The 26,842-nt window shown below is 39.7% G+C and overlaps 1 long non-coding RNA gene across 2 annotated transcripts in view; it reads right to left on the bottom strand.

Annotated features, from left to right (window-relative positions):
- Positions 1-26,842, bottom strand: part of LOC116420688 — a 112,429-nt gene that overhangs the window by 32,661 nt on the left and 52,926 nt on the right. The window contains exon 2 of one of the 2 annotated variants that reach the window (XR_004231088.1): positions 23,293-23,335. This is a non-coding gene — a long non-coding RNA (uncharacterized LOC116420688). Of the gene's footprint in view, positions 1-23,292; positions 25,436-26,842 lie in introns of those variants that run through there. The other variant, XR_004231087.1, reaches the window with a different exon arrangement.

The following is a 26,842-nucleotide window of genomic DNA, read 5'->3' as shown; positions in this document are numbered from 1 at the left end:
CCCATAATTCTCTTTCCCCATCCTGCTTCTTTTGTGAGGATGAATGCAATGAACTGAGATTAATTTCTATCTGTCTTTTTGGCAACAAAATACTGCCCGAAACAGCATTCTTTACAGAAATTCCAGGAGTTGATGGGGTAGAGATAATCACTGGCTAAGAAAGTACACATTCAGTGACTGGATAAGTTAGTATATCATGTTTTCTGACCTCAAAAGCCAAAGCGTTTGAGACAATATGTTAACATTGCCAAAGGTCTGTTTTTCTACCACCACCACCACTACCCCTTTTCTTGGGGGCCTTTTTTCTCCTCATTCTGTTGGATTAGAACTGAAACAGTAGAGTAACCTTTTGGTGAAAGTTTACTTTGGGAATAACTAGAGACAGGTGAAGATGAACAAGACCTGAGAGAACTTGTCAGAAAAGGAGCCAGGTAAGAAGGAGACAAGGAAGCAGTGAACTGGAGGAGATTTAAAGGAACAAAGGAGGAGAAGCAGAAACAAGGTGACTGGAATTCTTTGCTGGGTGACTTGTGATCCTGCAGTGGAACTGGAGAATAAAACCTCAGGCCTGAAAAGACATCAATACTGCCTATCTGTGTGAAGCTAGGTGGTACAGTAGATAAGAGTTCTGGGCCCGGGGTCAAGAGGACTCATCTTCCTGAGTTCAAATCCTACCTCAGACACTAGCAGTGTGATCTTGGGCAAGTCACTTAGCCCTGTTTGCCTCAGTTTCTTCAACTGTAAAATGAGCTGAAGAAGGAAATGAGCTGAAAAAGGAAATAGTAAATCGCTCCATTATCTTTGCCAAGAAAACCCCAAATGAGGTCACGAAGAGCTGGACACAACTGAACACCAACAAAGGCTACTCCCACTCTCAGTCTTCAGTCTCTGCTTCTGTTGAAACCAATACACGCATCTTTTCAAGAACTTGATCATTACCCAAAGAAAAGTTGTAGGCTCGTAGCTGCCAGGATGGTAAGAAACCTTAGAGATCACTGTGTCTAACCCTCCCATTTTAAAGATGAAGAAACAGCCAAAAGAAGTTAAGTAATTTATTCAAGATCTCACAGCTAGGAAGGGTCAAAGGCATAACATAAAAATAACAATAGTAACAATAATGATGATGCTAGCTAACACTGATATAGTGCCTTCAGGTTTACAAAGTACTTGACATTTATTTTTGCATTTGATCCTCACAACCACCTTGGGAGGTAGGTAGTATTATTATCCCCATTTTATAGATAAGGAAACTGAGGGACATAGAGATAAAATAAACTTGCCCAGTGTCTAGTAAATGTCTGAATCTGGACTGTCCCCAGGCCTAAAGCTCCATCCACTGCACCATGGTGACAGCTGGGTTGATATACTGTAAAACACTAGATGCTCTAGGGTATAAAATACGAGTTATGTGGCCATCTGTGTTCTCTTGACTCATTCTCCCCAGCAGACTTCTCCAGTTTCTACAAACCAATAGGCCGAGCCTGTCTGCCAGGTAAGATACTCTTCCCCCCTTTCACCCATGTGATCAGTATTGAAGTTATTTTTAAAACTAGTGGTTCAAGGGAGTCGGATTACATGATTAGGCCTAAAAAGGAAGCTGAAAAATACCAATTCCTAATTCAATCACAGATCTTAGAGCAGGGGGGGACACTCAAGACATTATCTGTTCCAACCCTGTGACTTCAAGAAATGTATTCTTATCTGCATTTTATAGATGAAGTGACTGAAATTCAAAAGGGAACAAATAACTTGCTTCAAAACAGGTAACTAATAAGTAGCAGTGAGAGAGCAGGGCCATTGGTCCCCTCTTCCTTCTCTGATCTCAGACTATGACACTCCGGTCTGTGTTGGGGCACAGTAAGCACTATGTCTCACTGGGGCCCTGCCAGCCTCTCAGGTGAACCTTGAAGATTAGACCATCCAACCAAAGGCATCTGGCTCTCTCCTCCCACTGTCACATTCCAGTCATCACCAGGCAGTGGACCAAGCTCCCTGCCCTCGAGGCATCCAAATCTTAACAATCTTAAATATGGTAGGTCCTAGACAGGGTAGGAGTGTCTGAGGACACCCTAGTCAGGAAAGAGACAAGGACACCATGTCCTTCCACATTTATGGTGGTACTGAGGAGAAATGAGAGCTAGCTGGTCAGGGAGACTGACTCAGAACATGATTGTGCTGACATCTGATATATTTTTTTTGTTTGTTTCTCTATTCAGATTGAATACTATACTTCATTTAATGTGATGTTATTCATCTTTCTGGGACTCAGTTTCTTCAACTATAAAATGATAAGGTTAGATTGGATAGGAGGAAGTGGGGAATCATGATGGGGCACTGGATTTGGGATTAAATAAATCTCACCATGGAAATTTTTTAGCTTTGGAACTATGCCCAAAGGGCTAACTATCAAATTGTGCATACACTTCAACCCAACAATACTTCAAAACTAAGTCTGTGTCCATATGAGTTGATGTTGAATGAAATGAGCAGAACCAGAAAAACATTGTACACAGTAACAGCAACATTGGAAGGATGATAAACTGTGAAAGAATTAGCTACTCTTATCAATATAATGATTCACGACAATTCCAAGGACTCATGATGAAAAATACTATCTACTTCCAAAGAGAGAACTGATGAACTGTGAATGCAGATTGAAGCATTTTTTTCTGTTCTTTTCTGTAACAAGGCAAATATGAAAATATGCTTTGCATGATTCCAAATGTCTAATGGATATCATATTGTCTAATGGATATCATATTGCTTGCCTATTCAGTGGGTGGAGGAGGGGCTAGAGAGAAAAAATTTGGAACTCAAAAAATTTTTTTAAAGTGTTAAATTTTTAATTAGAAAATTTAAAAAGTAAAACATTAATTTTAGAATATTAAAATAGAATATTAAGTATATTTGCTATTTATATTAGAATTACTAAACTATTAATTTTTATTAGAATATTAAAAAGAAAAAAAATTCTTAGATGTGTGAGCCTGGTTCAGTCACTTACCCTCTTTTTTTCCCCATCTATAAAATCTGTAAAAAATAATTCACTGAGATAATGTTCTTAAAGTTCAGTTACCTTCCATATCTAATAATCTGTTAAGCCTCAAAAGGATTAGGGCTGTAAGAGACCTTAAAGGCCAGTGAATACAACTCCCTAATTTCATAGATGAAGAAGTGAAGGCTTAGAGAGTTCAAATCACTCATTCTGAGTTATTCAACTAGAAAGTTTCTGAGGAAGGGTTTGAATTCTTCCCAATCCCAAGTCCAATAACCTATACTCCTCACTGTCTACTATCTAACATACCTCTCTTTGAACAGATAAGGAACCTGAGACCCAGAAAGCTGAAGTGGCTTGATTAAAATCACAGAAAAGAAATAAATTCAGTTCACATTTTCAAGCAGTTATTGATCTTAAAAGAAAGACAGATAAATAAATACACAAAATAAAATACACAAAATATTATAACAATAAGAACTCCCATCTCTGCAGTGCTTAAGGTCGACAAAGCCCCTTCTCCAATAAGCCTATGAAGGAGTAGTGAAACTCTGGCCATTTTACAGATAAGGAAATGGGAGCTGAGAGAGGCATTTTTTTTTTTCCTATGGGCCAACAGCTTCCAAGAATCAGAACCAGGGAATTTCACAAGGGGAAGAACTATGAAGACGGGCATAGCCAGGAGAGGAAATGAGATAAATCTTGAAGGAAGCATAGGTTTTGGAGGACACTCTGCCATCCAGCTACACTGACCTATTTACAATTAACACTCGATCTCTTTGCCTTTGTACTCTCAGTCCCCGTAAGCGATATATTCTGCCTCTTCACCTCTTAGACCCTCACAATCTGGCCATTTGCCACTTTCTAATCTTTATATATCTTACTCCTCTCCTTTATAATAAAGCCACACTCAATGTCTTTTTACTGGTTGCCCCTCATTTCAGGAATGTTCTCCCTTTTCTTTTAAAAAAATTTATTGCTTATTTTTTAACAATCACTTTTTTTAAAAATTGAGTTCTGAATTCTCTCCCTTCCTTACCCACTGAATGCTTTCTCTTCTCATCTCTGCCTTCTGGCTTTCTTCAAGACTCAGCTCAAATGCTACTTTCTTTAAAGGGCCTATCTAAGCAATCTCTCTATTTATTTGCCCTCCCCCATTTCTTTTCCTCTGAAACAATCTTCCATCTATTTTCTTTATGTCATGTATGTACTCACATTGTCTCCATCATTAGAATGTAAGCTCCTTGAGAGCAGAGCTGTTTTTTCTTTCTTGGCATCCCGCATGCTTAGCACAATACTTTGTATATAGTAGATGCTTAATAAATACTGGTTTAATGTTTAACATATATTGGATTACTTGCCATTTAGGGGAAGAGGTTGAGGGAAAGGGGGGGAATTGGAACACAAGGTTTTGCAAGAGTCAATGGTGAATCCTTGCATATGTTTTGAAAATAAAAAGCTTCAATAAAACAAATAAATATATAAATAAAAACAAATAAACACTGCTTTATTACTGACTAACTGAATAATAATAGTAGTAATAGTAGTTGTCAGATTACTGTCTCCCAAGGCATTTCCCCCCCCCCCTTTCCATGAACAAAATTAGTCTGAAGAGAGATCATATTGAATGTATGGGGTTTAAGTAAAATAAATAATCCTTTTCTAAAGTACATTCTTCTTACTCTCCAACCCCTGGAGAGCCCAAACCCATGGGCAATATTCCTCTGTATGCAGAGTAAAGAAAACAGATCACTAGATTTTTGCGTAGGAGGAAGACATTACCAGCATAAGACTGCTTCTGTGACAGGGAAAGATGAGGAAGAAAGAGGAGGGAGAATGTGGAGAAGGCCCACACTTTATGCCTTTTAAGGTAGTGTTTGCCTGAATCCCCAAAGACCTCTTCATCTGCATGAGAAGGATGGGTTAGAAATTTTTGCTGTTGAAGAATATTTACATTTCTTTTTCCTCTCTGATTATTTTCTCTCTTCAATGGTGTTTTTTGATTAAAAATCCCTGGAACTCTGGTCTGACTCCATGGGTGCACCACACTCATGAGTGATCTTGTCTCTTTCCTTTGCCAACCATACCTCAACTATGGGACACTATGTCTCCAGTGGGAGAAGAGTTCAGGGTGGGAAATGAGAACAAAACAGACCCAGGAAGAGTTTGCAGCGATCAAAATCATTCACTCTGAAATATAAAAATTGTTTCCAAGTGGAGAAATGTCAAAAGGAAAACTAGATGACATCTAATTTGACAAGCTGGAAATTTTAATGATGGATGGGAAGAGGTAGTTCTTAGTACCATAATACAATGGCCTTGGCAAGGAGCCCTCCCCAAGCAAGGAATTTTCTCCTTCCATCCTTATCAGGAAGTGGGCAAAAACTTTGAGTCCTTAGGAAAAATAAAATCATGAGTAAAATAAGCCAACTCAAAAGAACAATTTTCCAAATGATCACAGTAGCATAAAAATGGTATTGAAAAACATTAGGCTTCAGTAAAAGGAGCTCGACTCTGAATGAACCACAATGAAACATACCTCCCATCTCTTGGCAAAGAGGTAGTGGGTTATATATACATGGGAAGAAATGATACCTGTTTTGTTTTACCTAAATGCATTTGTTTAAGAGAGAGTTCTATGGGTGCTGGCATTGCTAAGAGAAAAATGTAAAAAAAAAGTTATCGACAACATTAATTTTTTAAAAAGAAAACGAAAGGGTTGGCCTGGTTAGTCCATGAAGTCCTTGGATAAATTTTAAATCATCTGTTCACAAATTGTATTAACAAATTAGTCATGGCTCTTCATGAATACAGAGAATTCTTATAGCATTTTAAAATGAGAAAAGAAGTTATTAGTGCTATTAATATTGATTTTTTAAATGAACCATTAAAGAATTTTTACTCCGCTTTTAAAAAAAGCATGAAATAGTCTTGGAATTAGAATGGAATTTAGAGGTCATGTAGTCAAATCTACTACCCTATGCCTTTTACAACATTCCCAATACCTAGGAACAGGGAGCTGGGTGGCACAGAAGAGTGCCAGGCCTGGACTCAGCAAGACTCACTCAATTCCTTGCATTCAACTCTGTCCTCAGACACTTGATAGCCATGTGACACTGGGCAAGTCACTTAACCTTGTTTGCCTCAGTTTCCTCATCTGTAAAATGAGCTGGAGAAGGAAATGGCAAACCTCTCCAATATCTTTGCTAATAAAACCCCCAAAATGGGATCATGAAGACTTGGACATGACTAAAATGACTGAACACCATGTAGCTACTGCTTGAAAACCTCCAGGGATGAATGAATGAATGAATAGATGGATGGAAGAGTGAATGAAATAGCATTTATTAAATTCCTCCCATGTACCAAGTCTGGCGCTAGACACTGGAGACAGAAGTGAGACAATTTCTGCCCTCAGAAAAGGTACATGTTAGTATAGGGGAATAACACATAATGGGGTGTAGTGGCAAAAGAAAGGAACTTTGATCTTAGGAGTCATAAAAATGGTGGCGCCATGGGGAGCCCATTTGTCATACCCTTTCTAGAAGCAATAGTAGTGTTGATTTGATTACTGTTCCTAAAGCAAGAAGTGGAGAGGTAGAGGCTCTCCCTTAGACAATGGCAATTGAGAGTGGAATGGCAAGCTGTTTAGAATGATGGATGTGAAACCTGTCTGGAACCAGTTGAGTTGATCATTGAGTTAAGGGAATTTTACTCACTCACTGGCCAGTTAAGCTGGGCAGGACAAAGTCTGCTAGGAGCAGAGGTCCGGTCTTTGATTCGAATGTAGTTATTTTGAATAGGAAAAATTGAAGGGAGACTTACTGCCTCAGAGGGCTGCCCAAACAAATTTTAGAAAGGCTTAATTGTTAAGGTCTTTCTGATACTGATCCCAAATCTCTTTATATTATAAGACCTACTACAGTGAAGGGTAGCTAAGGGTTTCCTCTCATGTAAAAGGACAGGGTTGGCCTGAATGACCACTAAAGTTTGCTCTTACACACACTATAATATTAATAACTAATATTTATTCTTAAGTTTTGCAAAGTGCCTTACAAATATTTTATTCTCACAACCTTGAGAGGTATACAGTGATACAGTATTTTGTGGTGATATTGCCATTTTCTCACCGAAACAGATAAGAGTTAAGCTATGTTAAATTTAACTACTGAACTGGGTGTTGCCCCAGACAAACCTGGGTAAGATCTTAGCTTAAAGAGGTCGTCGTCTCCCATATCACCGACATTCTGAACTCTATCTTGCCACTGGGGTTTGATGACTCCGGAGGACAGAGTGAGGCTGATGACTTTGCACAGCTCAGTCTCACTTAAATCCAATTCACGTGCAAGTCAAGACATCCCCTCCTGATGTCACTGGTCCTCTTTCAGAATGAAGATTGAACAACAACAACAGGTTGTGTTTAGGAGTCAGGAACTGGAGTTCAAATCCAGCCATTGCCTCTTACTAGCTGTATGATCCTGGGCAAGTCACTCATCTACAAAGTGTTGATGATAACAAAAGCAACAATAGTAACTTCCCAAAGTTGTTTTATCAAATGATTTAATATTTGTAAAGTGCTTCATAAGTTAGTTATTATATAAAAATTTATCTAGCTAATAAATATCTGGGATGGGATTTGAATTTGTTTATTTACTATGTCACCTATGCCTGCTAGAAAGTCTCTGATCTTTTAGAACAACTTATAAAATAGCAAAATTCCTATTACTGAAGGGATGGGGAAACAAGCCTTTATCCTCCCCTACTCCCTATTAAAAAACCCTAAAACAAAAATAATCCGACCACTCAAATCTCTAGTTGGGAGAAATTAGGTCAGGACATAATTTTTTTAATGGGTTAATTTGGGTTAATATGCCCTGTGATTAGGTAGCTAGATTTCCTTTAAAAAGCTTTCTTCAGCAAATTATAACTGACAACTCTGTGAATTTAAAGTAAACTCAAACAAAATTACACTTCTCTGAGTTGGCCTTCCAGGTTGAATGTCCACAAGGCTATAGATTTTTTAAAAAATGTCTTCTCAGATCACAGGGCAGGAATTTGGTCGTCAGTGATGAGACCCACAGATTCACAGAATGTTAGAGCTGCAAAGGCTATTTCTGGTTATGATCCCCTTCTAGTACCAAGGAGACTACTCTGAAAAAGTGTTTTTAATACCCGTGGCAATCTCAGAGTACCCTAAAAGCAACCCTCCCTCTTTACATTAACCTTCACCTAAACACACTAATATGACAATCATAAACTCACAAATCTAGAGCGGGAAATGATCTTAAAGATCACCGAGCACAATTCCTTCATATTACAAATGGGGAAATTGAGATTCAGAGGGAGTGAGGGACTTGTCCCATATTTGAGAAAGGATTTGAACCCAGATTTGGCCCATAGCTCTGTTCTCAGAGGACCGGATTATAACCTGTGGGACTTTGATACTTTAAAGCCCTTTTAAAGTATCCTCAGTCTCCAAATCTATGAGATGACTGGATTGGATGGCCTCTGAGGTCTGCTCCAGCTCTATCCATCGCCTTCTAATAAGAAGGAAATATAGGAATGAAACCTCACGCCCACAGATACAACATAAAATGACTCTTTGTTACAGGGACATGGACAAACTGGAAAATATTGTGATCAGGGAAATGGAAGGCTTGCTACAGTATCACTCCACGGATTCCCAGATGTATCACTCCTATTGTGCAGGGATTCTGTCATTCTGACTCCATCCTACTGTGCTGAAGGTTAGTTGGATTTGTGGGAAATGGCAACCCAAAGGTTTTCTTTTTATTGAAGCATGTCCCCCTTTGCTTTCCTTCATCTCAGAGCATTTGGAAAATGAGAAATAAGCATCTCGGACACGAGGTTAATCGATAGCTCCTCTGCTCCAAATCCATTTAGCTTTAGACTGGGGCCCTGGGGTTATCTGCTGGATCCTGGTGGATGGGGATTTGGGAGGGGCTCAATTTGAAATGGAACTGTCTCCAGGTGTTTTCATTTTACCCTAGGTGAGGCAGTCAATTACCTTTTCCCAAGCCTCCACAGCTACAGAAAGAAGACTATTAGGAACTAACAAAGACAAGAGACATTATCTGTTAGCAAGTGTGAATGGTGCATCCTGCATCTCCAGCAGAGATGGAAATGAAGCTGTTTACTTGGCAGTATCCTGGGAGGGAAAGAATGAGGTTCCAACAAGGTAGAATTTCTTTTAAAAATTTTTTTACAAAATATTCTTATTTAAAGTTTTTAGTTCCAAATTCTCTCTTTCCTTTCCTTCCTTTCTTCATGAGATGGTAAGCAATCAGATATAGGTTATACATGTGCAATAATGGAGAAATGCTTAAATGTATTTTTCATCCCACCCCAACTCCCATCATACCTCTCTCTTCTCAGAAATACAAACAGAAAAACAAATACAAACACGAGTTTGCAAAATTAACTTAGCTAAAATTCAGTGGGACCAGTTCTGATCATCTAATGCATACCAAGTACAGGTTTTTTCCAAGGAAACTACAAAAGATTGGCTCTATTTCTTTCCTGGAGGCTTTCTAGCCCTTTGGTTTGCAAACGGAACTATCCTATATTAAGTAACTTTCCATGTCACAAATGTGCTTCCAAGGTGGGCTAGAAGTCACATTCCCATTTGGGTTATGGAAATCTGGGATTTTATTTCTAGTGGTTCTATTAAATTTTCTTCTTCTAGGAGGGCCTTCCAGATTAGGCAGCTGGGTGGGATAGAGTGCTGGACTTGGATCAGAAAAACCTGATATGTATTACCTCTCTCTCTCTCTCTCTCTCTCTCTCTCTCTCTCTCTCTCTCTCTATATATATATATATATATATATATATATATATATAAAACCATATATTACCTCTAACACTTAAAAACTGTAATCCTGGGTAAATAATGTCACATCTCTGTTTTCTCAACTGTGAAGTAGGGATAATAACAGCACCTATTTCATGAGATTATTCTGAAGATTGAATGAGATGATATATTTAAAATACTTTGTAGACCTTAAAATATATGCCATATATGAAACATATAAAAAACTAAACATTATTCTTATTGAGACTTTGTTGGGCAAATCATCCAACCTTTCTTTATCAAGGTTGGTTATGCTTTAAACATGGGTTTAGAGAACTCTGTAACAAAGAATTATAGACAAAAATATATGCTCATTCATCTGAATGAGGTTTCTTAAATCTTTTTAAAAAGACACAGACCCCTCTGGCAGTCTGGTAAAAACCTATGGTCAGATTCTCAGAATAATGTTTTTAAATGCATAAAATATAAATGATTACAAAGGAAACTAATTATACTAAAATACATCAATATGGTGTTTTTTTTATAAAGCCCCCAGACTCCAGGTTAAGAAACCCTAAATTAGAGAATGCTAGGTTATATGAATGTAGTGACAGATACACGTACAGTAGAAAGAATGCTGGCTCTGGGTTTAAACCCACCTTCACTACTTCTATAGAATAGATGGCATCTGAAGTCTCTTCTGGATCTAGATTTATCAACAGTCCTAGTAAATAAGGAATTCAGAAAAAGCTAGAAAGATCAAAAGAATGAAAAGAAAATGAAAAGAATAAGATTAAGTAGATTTCAACTATGTAAATAAAAAGATCAGTAAAATGAAGATGAAATCAAAGTGGCTGAAAAATCAATGGCAATACCAGAGTGCAGATCGTGAAAGCACACTTCTCTCCTCAAAGAGAAGAGCTGCTTAGGGTAGGATGTTGTATACACACTGTCAGAAGCAGTTGCCAAGTATTTTTGCATAATGGTTTTTCTTTATTATAGGGGAGGGTTCAATGGAGGGGGGCAAGGGAAGGGGCAGAAATGACTGATATAAAAATGAAAGGCTTCAGTAAAATGTCTTTTCTTTTAGAAATGTGGGTTGAGTCCTTGGCCCTCTGCTCTCCTCACTCTACAAATTCTCGTGGGTCCCAGTTTCCTCATTTGCAAGATGGTGGGGTTGTACTCTGTGATGACCAAGGTCCTTGCTAACTATAAGGGCATTCAGGAGACACTCACTCATAGATCTCTCCATGTCTTTGTCCTTCTAATTCCCTCAGGATCCAGAACAGTGTCTTGTACATGCCAGTGTGAAATTAGCATTGATTGCTTTTAACTGAATGTTTTTCCTCTCTCCCCTTAGCACATCCTTGGTCATCTCATCTCTTAAAACCTGATGCAAAATTCACTTCTTCCTTCTGATGAATCCTCCTCTGATCCCTTCCTCCTGATGAATCGTCCTGGGATCCCTTATGATTCTATAACCCCTTCCTTATTTTCAAATTGTATTTCTCTGATCATTTTGCACACTTTGCTTTGTTGTTCTATGATCATCCTCATTATTTTTATCCACCCTGAAGAAGTGGAATGTAAACTTTGAAAGGTCAAGTCATATGCTCAAAAAAGACAGAGCCTCTTAAAGAAGAGTTGGGAGACTAAGTTCTGGTTCCAAGTTTGGCTGACTGTCCTTAGACCATCTTTGGAGATGCTTTTTAAGACCTCTTAAAACAGGTGGTATTTGAATTGAGTCTTCAAGGAAGTAGTGAGTGATTTTAAGAAGTAGAGATGAGGAGGAAGGGAATGTACCACAAGCATGGACAAAGGCATGAGAGAAGAGTTGTATTTGAAAAAGGTTAAGAAGGATATGCAAGATGATGCAGTGGATAGAGTGCTAGGCTCAGGAAGATGTGAGTCAGTCTCAGACACTATGTGATCCTGGACAAGTAACTTATCTCTGTTTGCCTCAGTTTTCTCATCCATAAAAATAATCTGGAGAAGGAAAAAGCAAACTACGCTAGTATCTTTATCAAGAAAATCCCAAATGGGGCCATGAAGAGTCAGACATGACTGAACAGCAGCAGCAGCAAGGAAGTCAGTATGGCTGGATCAAGATTCTCAGGGGAGAGTAAAGTGTAAGAAAATTGGAAATGTAGGAAGGGGTTATTGAAGATGTTTAAATGCCAAATGAAAATTTAGCAATGCAAAATGCTCTATACCTGTCACAGCCATCTGGCACAATCCCTAATTTTATAAATAGGATGTTAAGGCTTAGAGATGCCCAACACCACACAGAAAGGAAAGGATTTGGAACCAGGACCTTTGACTCTGCTCTTGAAATCAGGTGTCCTGGGTTCAAACACCATCGGCAAGCAAGGTTTCCTCTTCACCCCGTAGAAGGCAAAGGGAGTGCCATACACTATCCAGATGGGTTTAGCTCCCTTTCTCAGCTTTTCCAGAGAATCAATCACTCAGAGAATCAGGATCACTCAGGTCACCCTTTTCTAGTGACCAAAGTTGGGGACCAATAGTTTGTTGTCATTCACTGTCTTGTTTCTCTTTCTTTAGCGGGGGGCCGGGGGGGGGACTAACTAGCTTTTCAATTTGGGACCTGGCTCTAGATCTAAACTAAATGTGTCCGGCCTTGAATCAGATAACTTCTAAGATCTCTTCCAGTTCTAAAAGTCTGGGATATAACTACTGGTCAATCAATATTTTAATGAACTTCTCTTTCTTTCCTTCCTTCTTTTGGAAAGTCACTATCCTAAGTAGGTTGTAGATCTATAAATACATAAATAAAATATATATCACAAGGTTCTCCCGCTATCACCCTGGGGGAATCCTACTCAAGGGGCGCCAGGCTTAATTGCCTCCTAATTCTGTATCTGTATAGCCTTGATCCTTTATATGATCTCTTTTTATTCCCATATCAGTCCACAGAAAAAAGGAAAAGAAGGGAGATAACAAAGACAACAATAAAAGTTATAAAGAGTCATTTAAAATATACAGATCACTTATCATTTCATTTCATCCTCTTGACAACCCTAGAGAGCAGGTACTAGTGCTCCTGTTATTATCTCCATTTTACAGATGAGAAAACTGAAGTATCAAGTCATTAAGTGATTTGTCCAAGAATCCTAGGACCTGTGAGAGGTAGTATGGTATAGTGGATGGAGCCTCAAAGCCAGGAAAAGCCTTTGTAGTACACATGCTAGCTTTGTGACTTTGGGCAAGTCATTTGTGAGGTAGCTAGGTGGTTCAATAGTTAGAGCACTGGACTTTAAGTCAGGAAGACAATTCAAACCTAGCTTTCTGGTCCTAGACAAGTGACTTTAACCTCTTCCTGCCTCAGTTTCCTCACCTGTAAAATGGGAGTAATAAAAGCACTCAACATTGTTGTGAAGATCAGATGAGACAATATTGGTGAAGTGCTAGCTAGGATAACAACTTTTCAGAGCTCTATAGAACATATGACTCAGACTTGGCTTGGTAGTTTTTCTCATCTGGAAAATCCCTGTACCAGTGAAATCTCAGTTCTAGACTTTATCCTAATGGTAATGAGTATTATCAGTCACATTCAAACTCAGTTCTTCCTGACTAACTCCAAGGCTACTTGCCCTACCCACTATTCCATGGCATCTCTACAAAGACAGGGCTGACATTTGTGATGAAATAGGTTGTCTTCAGAAACAGCAGGTTTCCTAGATGGTCTGGAGAATCACTCCTAAGGACAAGAATAAAGCAGGTGGGGGAAGGGTAATTTCTCCTTGCCTCTGGGATTCCTGGTCTCTTCCTTTTTTCCTTTCTGAGTGGCCCTTCTCCCTCACCCAGTTCATGAAGGCACAACCCATCCACAAAGCATAGTCATGCAACACAATGTCATCTTTACCCAACAATTCAGGGGCATCTCAGGCTACAGGTTGCCCATAGCCAGGTGAAGATCCTGATAAATGATCTTCTGGCACTCAATTAGACACAAGTTAAAAAAAAAACAAAAACCCTCTTTTCCAGTCACTGGCTCCAGCTCCAGCTCTAGCCCCAAACACTGCAACGACTGTTTATTCCTTTCTTTTAAATTCAGGCCCAGAGTGAGTATTCTCTGTCAGCTTCCTAGGGGCCTTTGTGTTCTGAGTCGAGCCTTGCTGCCACCTGAGACAGTGACTCAGCCCATGTCCCTAGAGCCTGCTCACTAAAGTCCCAAACCAGTTTTTCCTTTGTTCTGGGTATTCAGCACCTAACTCAGTTTCTTTGACTTGGGTGGCCTGTTTTGAAGAGCCCATTCCTTTGGCTTCTGTAGAAGCTACCCACACCCTGAAAACTCTTTCCCATTCTCTTCTTGTTTTTGTTTTTAATGCTTTCCAAGTGTGTTATTTTAATGTTTTAAAGACCATTTAGATCATTTTGTATTCTCTCCCCATTTGGTTTCCAGTTTGTTTCCCTTCTAAAAGTTTCGGATAATCCCTTTACAATCCAGATCTACTCACTCTCAATCAAAAGTCACAGGTAGGTTTTCTAATCAGTCAACAAGCATTAAGCCAGTAACCATGCTAGGTGCTAGGGATACAGAGACAAATGAAATGGGACCTGCCCTTAAAAATTTTACATTTTAATGGGGGAAACAATATGGAATAAATACAAAAATAACATTAAAAATATAAGGTAATTTGGGGATGGTAGAAGAAAATCAGGAAAAAGCTTTCAAAACAGAGATACCTTGATACCCTCTCATTTTCCTGCCTGTTTTTTCTTTGTCGATATCGAACAACAATTCCATAATATCTAATGATTGTCCAATTTTTCTACCCCCAGCTTGGTGGGAGATATCCCTCTGATTCACAATAATTCAGAGCCCTCTTAGGTCCTCATTTTTGAGTGACAGTGGGCTCAGCTTCCCTCTACTTTCCCATCTCTCCTAAAGAGTGACATATTGAGCCATTCATACCATGGACGACTAGAGTTTCACCAAGTTAAATCTAAAGGTGGTCTGAGAAGGGGGGCTCCTTGTACCTGCATTTGACAACATTTCCTGTGCCCTGCTTAAGATCATCCCCCCTGTAGTTCCAGGGTTGAGATAGAACCATTGCAAGCGATGGGTCACAGGAGACAGCAGGTGGGGGAGGGAAGGAAGTACCAGCTACTTCTGTCAATCACTCCTGCTGTCTCATGGGTACTTTCAGTTCCATCAGGGCTCACCCAGGGGATCTAGCTTTATTTAGCAGTTCTATCATTTTTATTTATATCCGTGCAGACTCAGATCATGTTAACTGGAGAACGGGGAGGGTGGACAGGACGTTTTTTGAATGAAACTGTGAGAAGGCTCCTGCTTTCATTTTGGAAGAAATCCTAGCAAGAAATCAGAAAATCTTAAAATCCCACCTGGAACCCCCAGCTGTGGTTGTGAGCCAGTTTTATCAGGTTTTCGATGCCCATTTGTCCCCCTTTTTTCTTTAAGGCCAACAGCTCAAACAAAGCATCTCCTTGGTCTGTGCAGGCAGCTTACTCTAAGGCATGGGCTCAGTCCTGCCTGCCAAACACCAACCTCAAATACCCCTGCCCCCCCTGATGCTGCCCTGGGCCTTGGCTGCCAGCACTGTAGAGACACTCACCCCGATGGCAGAGCCTACTCCCTCCAAGCAGGTCTGGACACTGCCTCCTTGAAGAACCTCCAGGTTCCAACTCCATTATCAACTGAGCCTCCATCAAGGATCTGATCTCAGCTCCCTGTATACTTTAACTGAAGAGCTGTTGAAAGCAGGCTGGATGTACATTGTATTTTGACTCCTGTCTTACACTGGGCCTTAATTGATTGTTCGGGAGCCCCTCCCTCAGCCCTCCCACCCTCTTCCTCTTATGAAAGAGGGTTTTGAAAGTAAGACGGAAAAAAAATCTCAGCCGGAATCACGTACAGGGGGCAGAAAATGAACTGCAAGCTTTGCTACAAAAACTAGGACAGGGTTCTCTTAAGCAAGTCTCCAGGTATTGCTCAGACTGTAACAGGATATCATGGTCCTTAAAATATGCACACGCTATTACAATGTCTCCTGATTAAGGCCGGCTGCTGTAGTGCTTCATAAATTTCAGGCATTAACTGGGAATTTCAAAACCCGGACAATTACTGGCCATTCAGGAGGACTCTTTCTGAAGCACCACAGCCATTCATTTAATTCATTTTCTAGGTTCTTTTTTAATGCAAAATATGCTAATATATTTCAGAACTGCCACTAGGAAATCCTTCTGGAAACTGGGGGGCCTCCTTTTCTGCTGAAGTTGACAATCAGGGGCTACTAGGCACTGGGCACGTCAAGAATAATGGTCTATTTTCCCCCCAGTGAAGAAAAGGGGGCCCAATGCCATGAGATTCAAATGTTCCTTTGTGGTCCCCTGGGCAGCATTACCCGAGAAAAGGTACAGCCACCCTCCCAGTCACACATGGAGAATAAAAGGCTCCATTCTCCTCTGAGCCTAAATTCCTTCTCTGGTAGTAAGTTATGCACTTGGGGTTGCTTATTAACTCCTTCTGGCCCTGGGGGAATAATTGAGGTGAAAACGGAGAAAATGAAAGGTAATACTAAAAATCACTGAAATCTGAGGAGAAGCAGAATATCTGCCTTGTGGGACATGACAGATGTCAAATCCAAGTTTTTTGCCTCAGTTTCTCCTATTTGCAAACCGGCAATAATAATGACATAGGGGATCTGGCTCACAAAGAGGTTATATGAACTAAACAACATCTCAAGCACCATAAAGATCTTTGGTTCTTTCCCCCACCCAAGTCCATATCTGAACATCAGTTAGTTGGAGATTGAATCAAATCTCTATTCCATTCATTCATTCATTCATTCATTCAAATGTTTGTTACTTAATGTGCTCTTGATATGAGAGACAGCACAGTGTATATAATAATACATAAAGAGTGGGGTATTTTGGAACCAGAAAGACAAGGATTTAAGTTCTTGACATATTAGCTGTGTGGCCAATGATAAACCACTCAATATCAGTTGTCCCGGCAATTTTCTCAGACCATAAATTAAACATCTATAACCTTCAAAGAGATTTTTCCAAACTGGGAAATCTCTAGGTCAATCATAGATAATAACCTCCAACCTCCCCATATACAAATGTGCCCGGAAATATGATAGACTGGAAAATGGAAGAGTTAAAGAAATATGAGACTATCCCCAAGGAGTTTTCACAATTTCAACAAATATAAAATAATAAATATTATTTGTACCATATGGCAATTACATGAGAATCTATGTAGTGGAATGGATAGAGTATTGACTTTAGAAAGACCTGGATCCAGGAACTGCCTTTGACACTCAGTAGCTGATTATTAAACCCACTTAGACTATAAATTACAGACAGGGTGCAATCAGTCAATTTGTAGGATGCAGTTCCCATACAGATGAAATCACACAAAGATTCAAAAGAGCGATAGATGCTACAGGATGGCTAAGTGTCGCCACAGTGCCCAGAGCACTGGACCTGGAGTCTCCCTACTTCGAACCTGACCTCAGCCATTACTGAATGAGTGAGTGACTCTGAGTCAGTCACTTCACCCTACTGACCTCAGATTCCTCATCTGTAAAATGAGATGGAAAAGCAAATGATAAACCACTTTGGCATCTTTGCCAAGAAAATCCCAAATGGGGTCATGAAGAGTCAGAGATGATCTGAAAAATAAGAATGTTCCAGAGGAAGCAATCTTTGAGAATATTTTTGAATCTGTTTTGCAGATAGGGAGAGGCCCAAGAAGGTTGAGGCTACTATTTACCAAAGAAAACAAAATTAGCTTGTTCAAGAGCTGGGACTAGAATTGATTTAGCCAGTCAACTCAGACAAAAAGGTTTTAAGTCCATCTCCCTGAAATTAAGTGAACTATTGTAGAACAGTAAATCAGAGATCTCCCAACTTCAAATCCAGGTCTGGCTTTACTTTGCTCTCCCCCCACTATTCCATGCTGATTTTGACCAAGTGTTAACTCAAAAGTACACAGGAATGGGGAACCAGTTAGACAACCAACAACTGGAAAACTGGTATGGAAGGCACACAGTCTTTGGAGTTTCCAGAGTGGGGTTCAAATCTTATTTTGGAGGTTTACCACTTGTGCAACCAGAGACAAGCTCCCTGCTTCCTCATCTGCAGAAGAGGACAAAATTGTCTATGAGGTACCTTCTTGTTTTAGAGATATGATTTTACAGGGAGAATGTCCCCAGTTATTCTTTGGAATGTTCTTTCCTCTGACTGAAAAGTCCTCCTTATTTCCAATTTAATTGTCATCTCCAGGAAGTCCTCCTTGCCCTACTTCCCTATCCTCAAGCCTCAAGATAAGCACTTTCCCTCCAACACATACAAAAACTTATTTTATGAGGTGATTCCGGTAGACATGATGGAGAAAGCTACTGCATCCACAAAGAGGATCATCAGAAATGATTGTGGATCACAATGCAGTATTTTCACAAAACTAGTTTTGCATTCTTATCAGGAATTGAATCACTGGAGGAAGAGAGGCTGGATTCCACCTAGGAAACTGAATAAGATTTTGACAGAACCTCAAAGTTGGACAGGACCCCCCAAACTTTGCTAGGAATCCCTTACAACACCCTTGACAAGTGGTCATTGTAATGAGATGGGTCCCTTGATCACCTGAAGCTGCTTATTTTCACTTAAAGACAGTTCTATTGTTAGGAAGCTTTCCCTCATATTCTTTCTTTTGGGTCTTCATCAAACAAATCAGTTCCACAGGACATTCCTTCATAAGCCCGCACTTTCCTGAATCCTCTCTTCTCCAGGTTACATATCTCCAATTCCTTCAATCAATTCTCCTTCTCCCTCTCCCTCTCCCAGAGGCAGCTGGCATTAAGTGATTTGCCCAGGGTCACACAGCTAGGAAATGTTAAATGCTTGAGACCAAATTTGAACTCAGATCCTACTGACTTCAGGGCTAGTGCTCTATCCACTGCTCCACCTGGCTGCCCCTCAGTCAATTCTTAAATAGCATATTCTGTTTGTTTTCTGGCAAGGCAAGTGACATCATCTTAAAGCCCTTGTCAGCAGCCTCTCCTTTGGGGACACTGCACCTTAGTCACATCTTTCCCAAAATATTGATTAATAAACTATACTTTGGATCCAGTCATTTAACTAGTTATGAATCTATATGCTTATCTATCCCCCAGTTTCTTAAACTGTGATCTGTGATCCTGGATGGGGTCTTGTAATTAAATATGGGGATCACAAAATTATGATTATCGGTAAATATCTGATTGATATATCTATTTATTCTGCCTGTATACCCAGGGTCATGTAAAAATTTCTCAGATGAAAAGAGGTCACAAGTAGAAAAAATTTAAGAAGCTCTGATCTAGCCTACATCTCTCTATTTTGTCCACAAAAACAGCAGAGATTTTTCCTGTGCAGCATGATAAATGTGGAAATATGTATAGAAGAACTGCACATGTTTAATTTTTATTGGATTACTTATTATCTAGGGGAAGAGGTGGGAGAAGGGAGGGAGAAAAATTTGGAACACAAGGTTTGGTAAGGGTGAATGTTGAAAACCATCTTTGCATGTATTATGAAAATAAAAAACTAGTATTTTAAAAAGGAACAGCAGAGGAACCTCTATCTAATGCTTAAAGTCAAGGCAAACTATATTTATAGAAGTCTTACACAACCCTATCAAAAAGAGAAAAAAGATTAGTCTAAGAATTATTCTTAATAAAGTAATGCTGGCTTTCTTCAATCACTAGTTCCTATTCTGGATATTTGTTAACTTCCTTTTAGTAATACACCCTATACAACATACCCAAACTGTGAGGTTCTGGGATTCCTTCATTCTACTGTCCAAGTTCACTCAATAAATTAGTTACATAAAGGAAGAAGAAATGTTCTAAGCTGATATCTTGGTTGTACCTACCATGGCAGTCAGCAAAGCAGATTTTTCCCAAACCTTCTCAGTCTGCAGATATCAGCAAAAAAAAGGAAATCGGGTGTTATCTACCACCCTTGTGCCCACTGATCACTAAACCAAGAAGTTTCAGCTGGATAAATATGAAAAACAACATGGAGTAGATGAAAAAAGCACAGGTGGGGCCACACAGGAAATAGTCATGTGGTCTGAAGTCCACCTGAAGATGGAGGCAGTCTAAAATTTGGGTGCTGCAAGAAATCACAGTTAGACGCCAGAGCTGAAGTAAGTTGGCCATGATCATTCAGTTAGTTGGTGTAAAAGATATAATTCAAACCTAGGTTTCCAAACTTTAATTCCAGTGGGGACAATAATATCCTTCATCCATTCATCAAATATTTTCAATATGGCTATTTTCTACAAGGCACCATGAAAGGTGTTGGGAATCAATCAGTCAGCAATCAGCACCATTTAATAAGTGTTTACCACTGCAAGGGTTTGGAGACAGAGTGAGTGTCTGCTCTCAAAGTGTTTACACTCTATTTGGGGAGACAATTTGTACATAAATAATGTACAAATAATGTAATGAGGTTCTAACGAGTCCAAAGCCAGGACTTTTATACCAGATCATGTTGCATTAGTTTTCTTTGCCTTACATTCTTCTGTACATGTAAAGCAGAGATAAATAAGGATGACAAAGACAGTTTCCTCTTATCATAATGAAGTTAAGATAGTATTGAAAAGTCTTTCATACATTTTCTAAATCTTAAGGCATTCTCTAAGAGAAAAAAATGCTGGTTTTGATTCAGGAGTGGTTCAATTGTGTCCAACTCTTTGTGACTCCATTTGGGGTTTTCTTGGCAAAGATACTGGAGTGGTTTGCCATTTACTTCTTCAGCTCATTTTACAGATGAGCAAACTGAGGCAAACAGGGTGAAGGGTAACAGCTAGTAAATTGGAAGTCAAGTCTTCTTAACTCCAGACTTGGCACTGTATCCACTGTACCAGCTAGTTGTCCTTGATTCAGGAGACCCGAGTTCAAATCCTTTCCTTACCCCCTACTGGCTAGGGTGTGACCCTAGACATGTCCCTTAATTTCTTGGGTCTTTAGTATCCTATGAAATCAGGAGGTTAAACTATACGGCTTCTCTTCTAGCTCTAAATCTAAATCTATGAAACAAAGCAAGAGTGACTTAACAATACTCTAATTTGTGGGGTCACAGGAGTTCTTGGTCAGTAAATTAGAGAGTTAAGTCTGCTGGTAAGAGGAAAATTCAGCATCTGAATCCCCAAAGCAAGTACTGGAGCTCAATCCAGAAAGTGGAGTTTTTATGGGAAGAGCAACCTTAAGCAAGCCCCTATTACTACTCTCCCCATGGAGGATGCTGGTGGGCCCTTTTACACCCCAACACTGAAACTCCAAGTCCCCCCACTACACAAGGTGTAACTCCTGGGCCTCGGTTTCTCTGCTATCTCCCTTCTCTCCCTTTACTACGAGGGAGGTTGAGGGGGGGAGGGATGATTCACAATGAATACTTTGGTTGGGTCAGAATGCAGCAAGGAGCTTTTAATCTGATGCTGCTGTGAGAGGCTCAGGCTGGCAGGCTTCCAGCCACCAGGAAAACAAGGGCCGGGCCTGCCTCAGAGCGGGGCTCAGGGCCGGGCTGATTTGGCCTGCCCAGGACACTCCCGGACCCCTAGAAGGGTGAGCCAGAACTCTTCCCAAGGTTGGGGAAATGCAGGGCCTGCCTTTACAAGGCTGTGTTGGAATTTACCTATAATATCCCTTCAAAGCCCTGGCAAAGAAACGATGCTAAAAGCAGCCTATTACCCTTAACCTAAGAGAATAGTTCATGACATTTCCCAGAGGAAAACAATATTTTTAAAGATTTCCTCTCCTGGCCCTGGTCGAAGGATACAGAGAAAGAGCACTGCTATGTGGCCTTGGGCAAATAAATGGCTTGAGCTGTCAAGGTCTCTGTTTTCTCATCTGTAAAGTGAGAGATTAGACTGTGTTCTCTAAAGTTCCTTCAGCTCTTAGTGTAGGATGCAGTTCTCTTAAGAACTTTAGATTGTACGACATGAGACCCTGGCACAGGAGTGCCCAGCATGGCATGCCCTCATCAGAGAAGATGCTGTGCTCTATGAGCAAAGCAGAAATGAATTAAGTCAGAAGAAACCCAAGATGCACAAAGTTACAGTCCACCACCCCAAATGTTCACGGAGACTATTTGTGTCCAACCTGTGGAAGGTTACTCCGAGCTCGCACTGGTCTGATCAATCCCAGTCGGACACACTCTAATTGGACTCTAACATAGTCCTCTTCAAGAACGAAGGACTACAACCAACCGACCAGGATACAATTATTTCTATGATCCCTGAGATTCTATGACACCACAAGTCCTCTACTAAAATCGGGACTGAAAACAATTGCAATTCAATTTGTAACATCTATCTATTATACTTCAGATTTGTCCAGTCCCAGAACTGTCTCCCCAGGACACTGTTAGCTAAGTTGCAAACCCTTCACTTTTTTGGGGGAGGAAGGGTAACAGTAATGCATTATCTTTTGTTGGCTTCCTGCTCCCTTCCCTAATATCTTCCAACATACCCCTTCCTCAAGTTTGGAGAATGCCAGATTTCTAGCATTGTAGTCAAGGCACCAGAAACTGAAGTTAGGAAGGAGGGAGAGGATGGTGGTAAGGGAAGAACAACCACTTCACAAGTCCTTCAATACCCCCAGTCCAGGAAAATGACAACAAAAATGACTGTGCAGTCCAATATGATGGACTGCCACAGCACCTTTGGAATAGAAGCCATACCTTGCGATCCAAACAGGGGAATAACCTCAAAGTAGCATTTATGAAAGATAGCTAAATGCTAGCAAAAGGCTGGGCAATAACCTTTCCAGGAGTCCACTTTCCCCAAGGCTTTTTGCCAATCACACAACTGGCCAAGCTACCCCCCACCCTATCCCCTGAGCCCCCCAGTTTTCAAGGCCTCAGCCAGGAAAGCCAGAGCCCAGGGCTGCAGAGCCAGGCAGCAATAAGGAGCAGTGATATCAGCAGGAGGGAAAGCAAACAGGCCTTCATAGGTCCCAGCAGAGTCAATCCCACCCCCTTTTCAGAATTCAGAATCTCCCTTTAAAATTTTAAGACCTTTGCAAATTTATCCAAGGTTCCCTTTCATGGGTGCACATGATGGATAGTTTCTTACAGTTGGGGCTCTCATTTATTTATTTCAAACTGCCATCCAAACTCATTATTCTCTGCACACTATGAGAAACGTGCTAGGATTTATTGAGAAGGAGATGGTGTCTCTGTGAGAGACATGAATGGACTGAGAACTCTTTTGGGTAAAAGGCTGGAGGGAGGAGGCTTTTGGGTAATCATGCTGTGGATGAGAAATAAGAATATGAATTAGGAAGTTTGGGAAGATAGAAAAAGTGAAATTTGGGATAGGATAACCTGAGACAGCCCCCTCTAAACCTATTCCATAACAACAGGAATTTCTTTGGCTTCCTTTCTATCTAGAGAGATGAACAACTTTTTTATTTTAAATGAAAAAAGTTAACAATTTTCTTACCTGAAGTGTTTTCCTCACTCACAGCGTTTGGTAAAGTCTTTTCCTATTAATTAGAAAACAGTATATTAATTACTTCTCTGCCAGCTCCTTTCATTCCCAACTTCCCTCCCTAATTTGTTCAATGCCAAACTTAAGCCCTTTGGGTGACAATCATTCAGAGTTAGGAATGGATGGGATGATAATTCTGCCTGGTTATCTTTGAACTTCCCATTCCCTATATTAAAATATACTCTATCTTTACCTCTGTCTCACAGAATCTCTCTCTTCTTTCAAGATACTAACTTCTCTTAGGAGCCTTTCCCAATTCTCCCCAATTGTCAGGGTGGTCCTCCTTCTTAAACGACTACGATTTATCTTACATTCATTTTATATAAATGTTCATATCCATAGATATGTAAAATAAATGTACATGGTACAACATGTAAGCCCCGTCAGATTAGGGAATGTTTATTTTATCTTGACAATGTCTGGCACACTACAGACATTTAATAAATGCTTGATGATTGATTGATGGTGATATTTATGCTTTAGAGTTGATTGCCCCTCCCCCCCGTCGTATTTGGTATAGTGGGAAGAGCCTTGATTTTTAGAGTCAGTGGAGGAACAGGGCTCAGATCCTATTTCCAACATATATGAGGTATGTCGTCATGGACAAATGACCATCTTTCTGAACAGTATTCTCATCTGTAAAATGAGGGAAGTCAGAATTTGAACACAATATAATTGAGAACAATGTCTGTAATACTTGCCTTTTGGGGATTGTTGCAGGGACCAAATAAGATAACATAGAAAATAGTTTTGTAAATCTTAAAAGTGCCATATGAATATTCATTTAATCATTAGTTTTAGGGCTAGTAGGGACCTTAGAGATCCATTTAATCCAATCCCTTCATTTTACAGATGACAATAAAGAAAGGTTTAAAAAAAAGAAAATTATTTACAAGGTCACAGAAGAAGGGAAACGGCTGAGGCAGAATTTGAACACAGGTCCTTGGACTGTTATTCCACTGTTATTTTTGAGTAGCTAAGAAGCATGTTTTTTAACTGACTACAAATATGGATTTACTTGCCAGTGTCTACAGGGTTAATGGGGAGGTATTTTGCTCCTAAAAGAGGCTTACCAGGACCCTAGCAAATCAGTAAATTATGGACTCAGTAGGCTCAATCACACACATCCAGCAGCATACAAAACACATGACAGCCCAGCTGAGCATTCTGCTCTCTCAGTGGGGGTTCTAAGACAGGGAGGTGAACAGAATACATCAGCCATGGCAGACCACTTGGGAGAGGGAGGTCTTGAGAGCAGAACTTTTTTTTTAAACCCAAATTTGAATAATAATGGCAATTTAAAAAATGTATTATTACTATTAAACATTAGATCACCCCTTATTTTTGCCAAGTGTTTTTCAACTGTTTCCATCCTGACACTTTCTGTGCATACAGACCCAGAATTACCCTCTCCCTTCCCCCATACCTACCTCCCCCCAAGCTCCAATTGCTGGATTAATAGTCACCCAGAGGCAGACGTGAGAAGAAATGGGAGAGAGAGGGAAGCCAAGGCAACAGCAGTGGGGCTTTTTGCAAACAGATATTTTCTGCAGACTCTCAGCTTTGATTAGCATATATTAAGGAAAAGGGCAAAAAAAAAAATTGCTAGTCTTCCCTCTGCAAAGAAAGCCTTGAGATCTGTAACCCGATGCCCCATTGCTGGGTGAACTGGGCCCAGGAATAATAATGAGAACTCATTCCAAAAGAGCTTTCAAGTTTACAAAGTGCTTTCTTTGCTCACAACTCTGTGAGGCAGATAGGGGAAGGATTATTCATCTCCCCCTTCCCCAGGTACTGAGAAATATAGGGACTTTCCCAGCTAGTGGGTTTTACTGTCAAAATTCGAATCCATATACCAGGAAAAAAGGAAAAGTGGAGAGGTAGGAAAGATAATCAGTTTTAAATTACTTTCTATCAAAAGATACCAACTGGAGAGTTGGAAGAGTCCTCAGGGGTCATTTAGTTAAACTTTGCCTTCTTTTAACAGAGAATCAGCTAAGGCATGGATGCTTAAGTACACTTGCCCAATGTCACACACAATTTGAACTTGGGTGCTGTGATTTCAGGTTCAGGGTTATTTCCACTGTATCATGAGGCAATGATATATATATATATATATATATATATATATATATATAATATTTAAATATCTTAAATATATATAATATTTAAATATCTTACAAATATATAAAATTATAAATATATGCATATATAGTTGACTTAGAAATCAGAAGATTTAGATTCAAGTCCATGACTTTGACATCACAAATCACTTTACTCTTAGAATCTTGAAATTTGCTATTTGTAAAACTAGGAGATAATAATTGCTATACTACTTATCTCTTCAAGCTTTGGAGGCAGAGAGGTTGCTCAGTGGCTAGAGCTAGGTCTGGAGTCAGGAAGCTCTGAATTCAAATTCAGCCTTAGGTACTTACTAGGTATGTCATTTCTGGCTGTCTCAATTTCTTCAACTATAAAATGGAGGTAACGGTATTTATTACCTACTTTCCAGGACTGTTGTAAGGATCAAATGAGATAATGTTTGTAAAGACCTTATTGAAGAGGTTAAGTTGTTCAATATTTTTCACTCATGTCTGATTCTGTAATACCATTTGAGATTTTTTGGGAGTGATAATAGAGTGTTTGCCATTTCTTTCTTCAGCTCATTTGACAGATGAGGAAACTGAGGCAAACAGAGTTGAGTGACTTGTCCAGGGTCACACAGCTACTAAGTGTCTGAGGTCAGATTTGAACTCTAGAAGATGAGTTCCTGACAACAGGCCTGGCACTCTATCCACTGCACCATGTACCTGCCTTGGCATAATTGGTATCACCATAAATGTTAGTTATTATCATCATCATCATCACTACACACACCCCAAAGCACTAGATAAATATAAGACATGGATTATTTTCCCAAAAAGCAGAATACTATTACAACAATCTCCTGAGAAATATATATATATATATATATATATATATATATATATATATATATATATAAGCTTGATTTCCATTTCTAACAGTCTCTAGTAGGAAAGAGCTGCACTGGAAACCAATCAGTTTGTTTAGAAAAGTCAGTTTCTACTTCTCTGAGGATGAAGACCCTTTTTTATTGTGAAGATATTTCTAAGATCTACTCATGATAGTACACTTATTTGTACTCATTGTTTGAGAACATAGATTGCTGGGCATGGATTCTTAGTGACAAATTCAGAGGTCCCTATTCATTGCCTACAGGTTGGGAGCCATTGGTCTAGAAGTTTGTTACTAGAGTTCTTCCCCTGAGGTTGCCAGGCTGTATAACCACTCTTTGGCAAGAGATGCAGTAAAAGGAATTTCAGCTTCAGATGATGATCAGACTACCTGAGAATTACAGACTTTCAGAGTTGGAAGGTATTTCAGTGGTCATCCCAATCCGTCCTCTCTATTTCTAGTCTTTTTGTGAAGAATTCCAATGAGGAAAAGCCTGTCCATTCATTCATTCCACTTGAGGACATTT

This window comes from Sarcophilus harrisii, chromosome 1 (assembly GCF_902635505.1).
Source record: "Sarcophilus harrisii chromosome 1, mSarHar1.11, whole genome shotgun sequence".
NCBI lineage: Eukaryota > Metazoa > Chordata > Mammalia > Dasyuromorphia > Dasyuridae > Sarcophilus > Sarcophilus harrisii.
The sequence above is the reverse complement of the archived record's forward strand: the minus strand, read 5'-3'. Positions and strand labels throughout refer to the sequence as shown.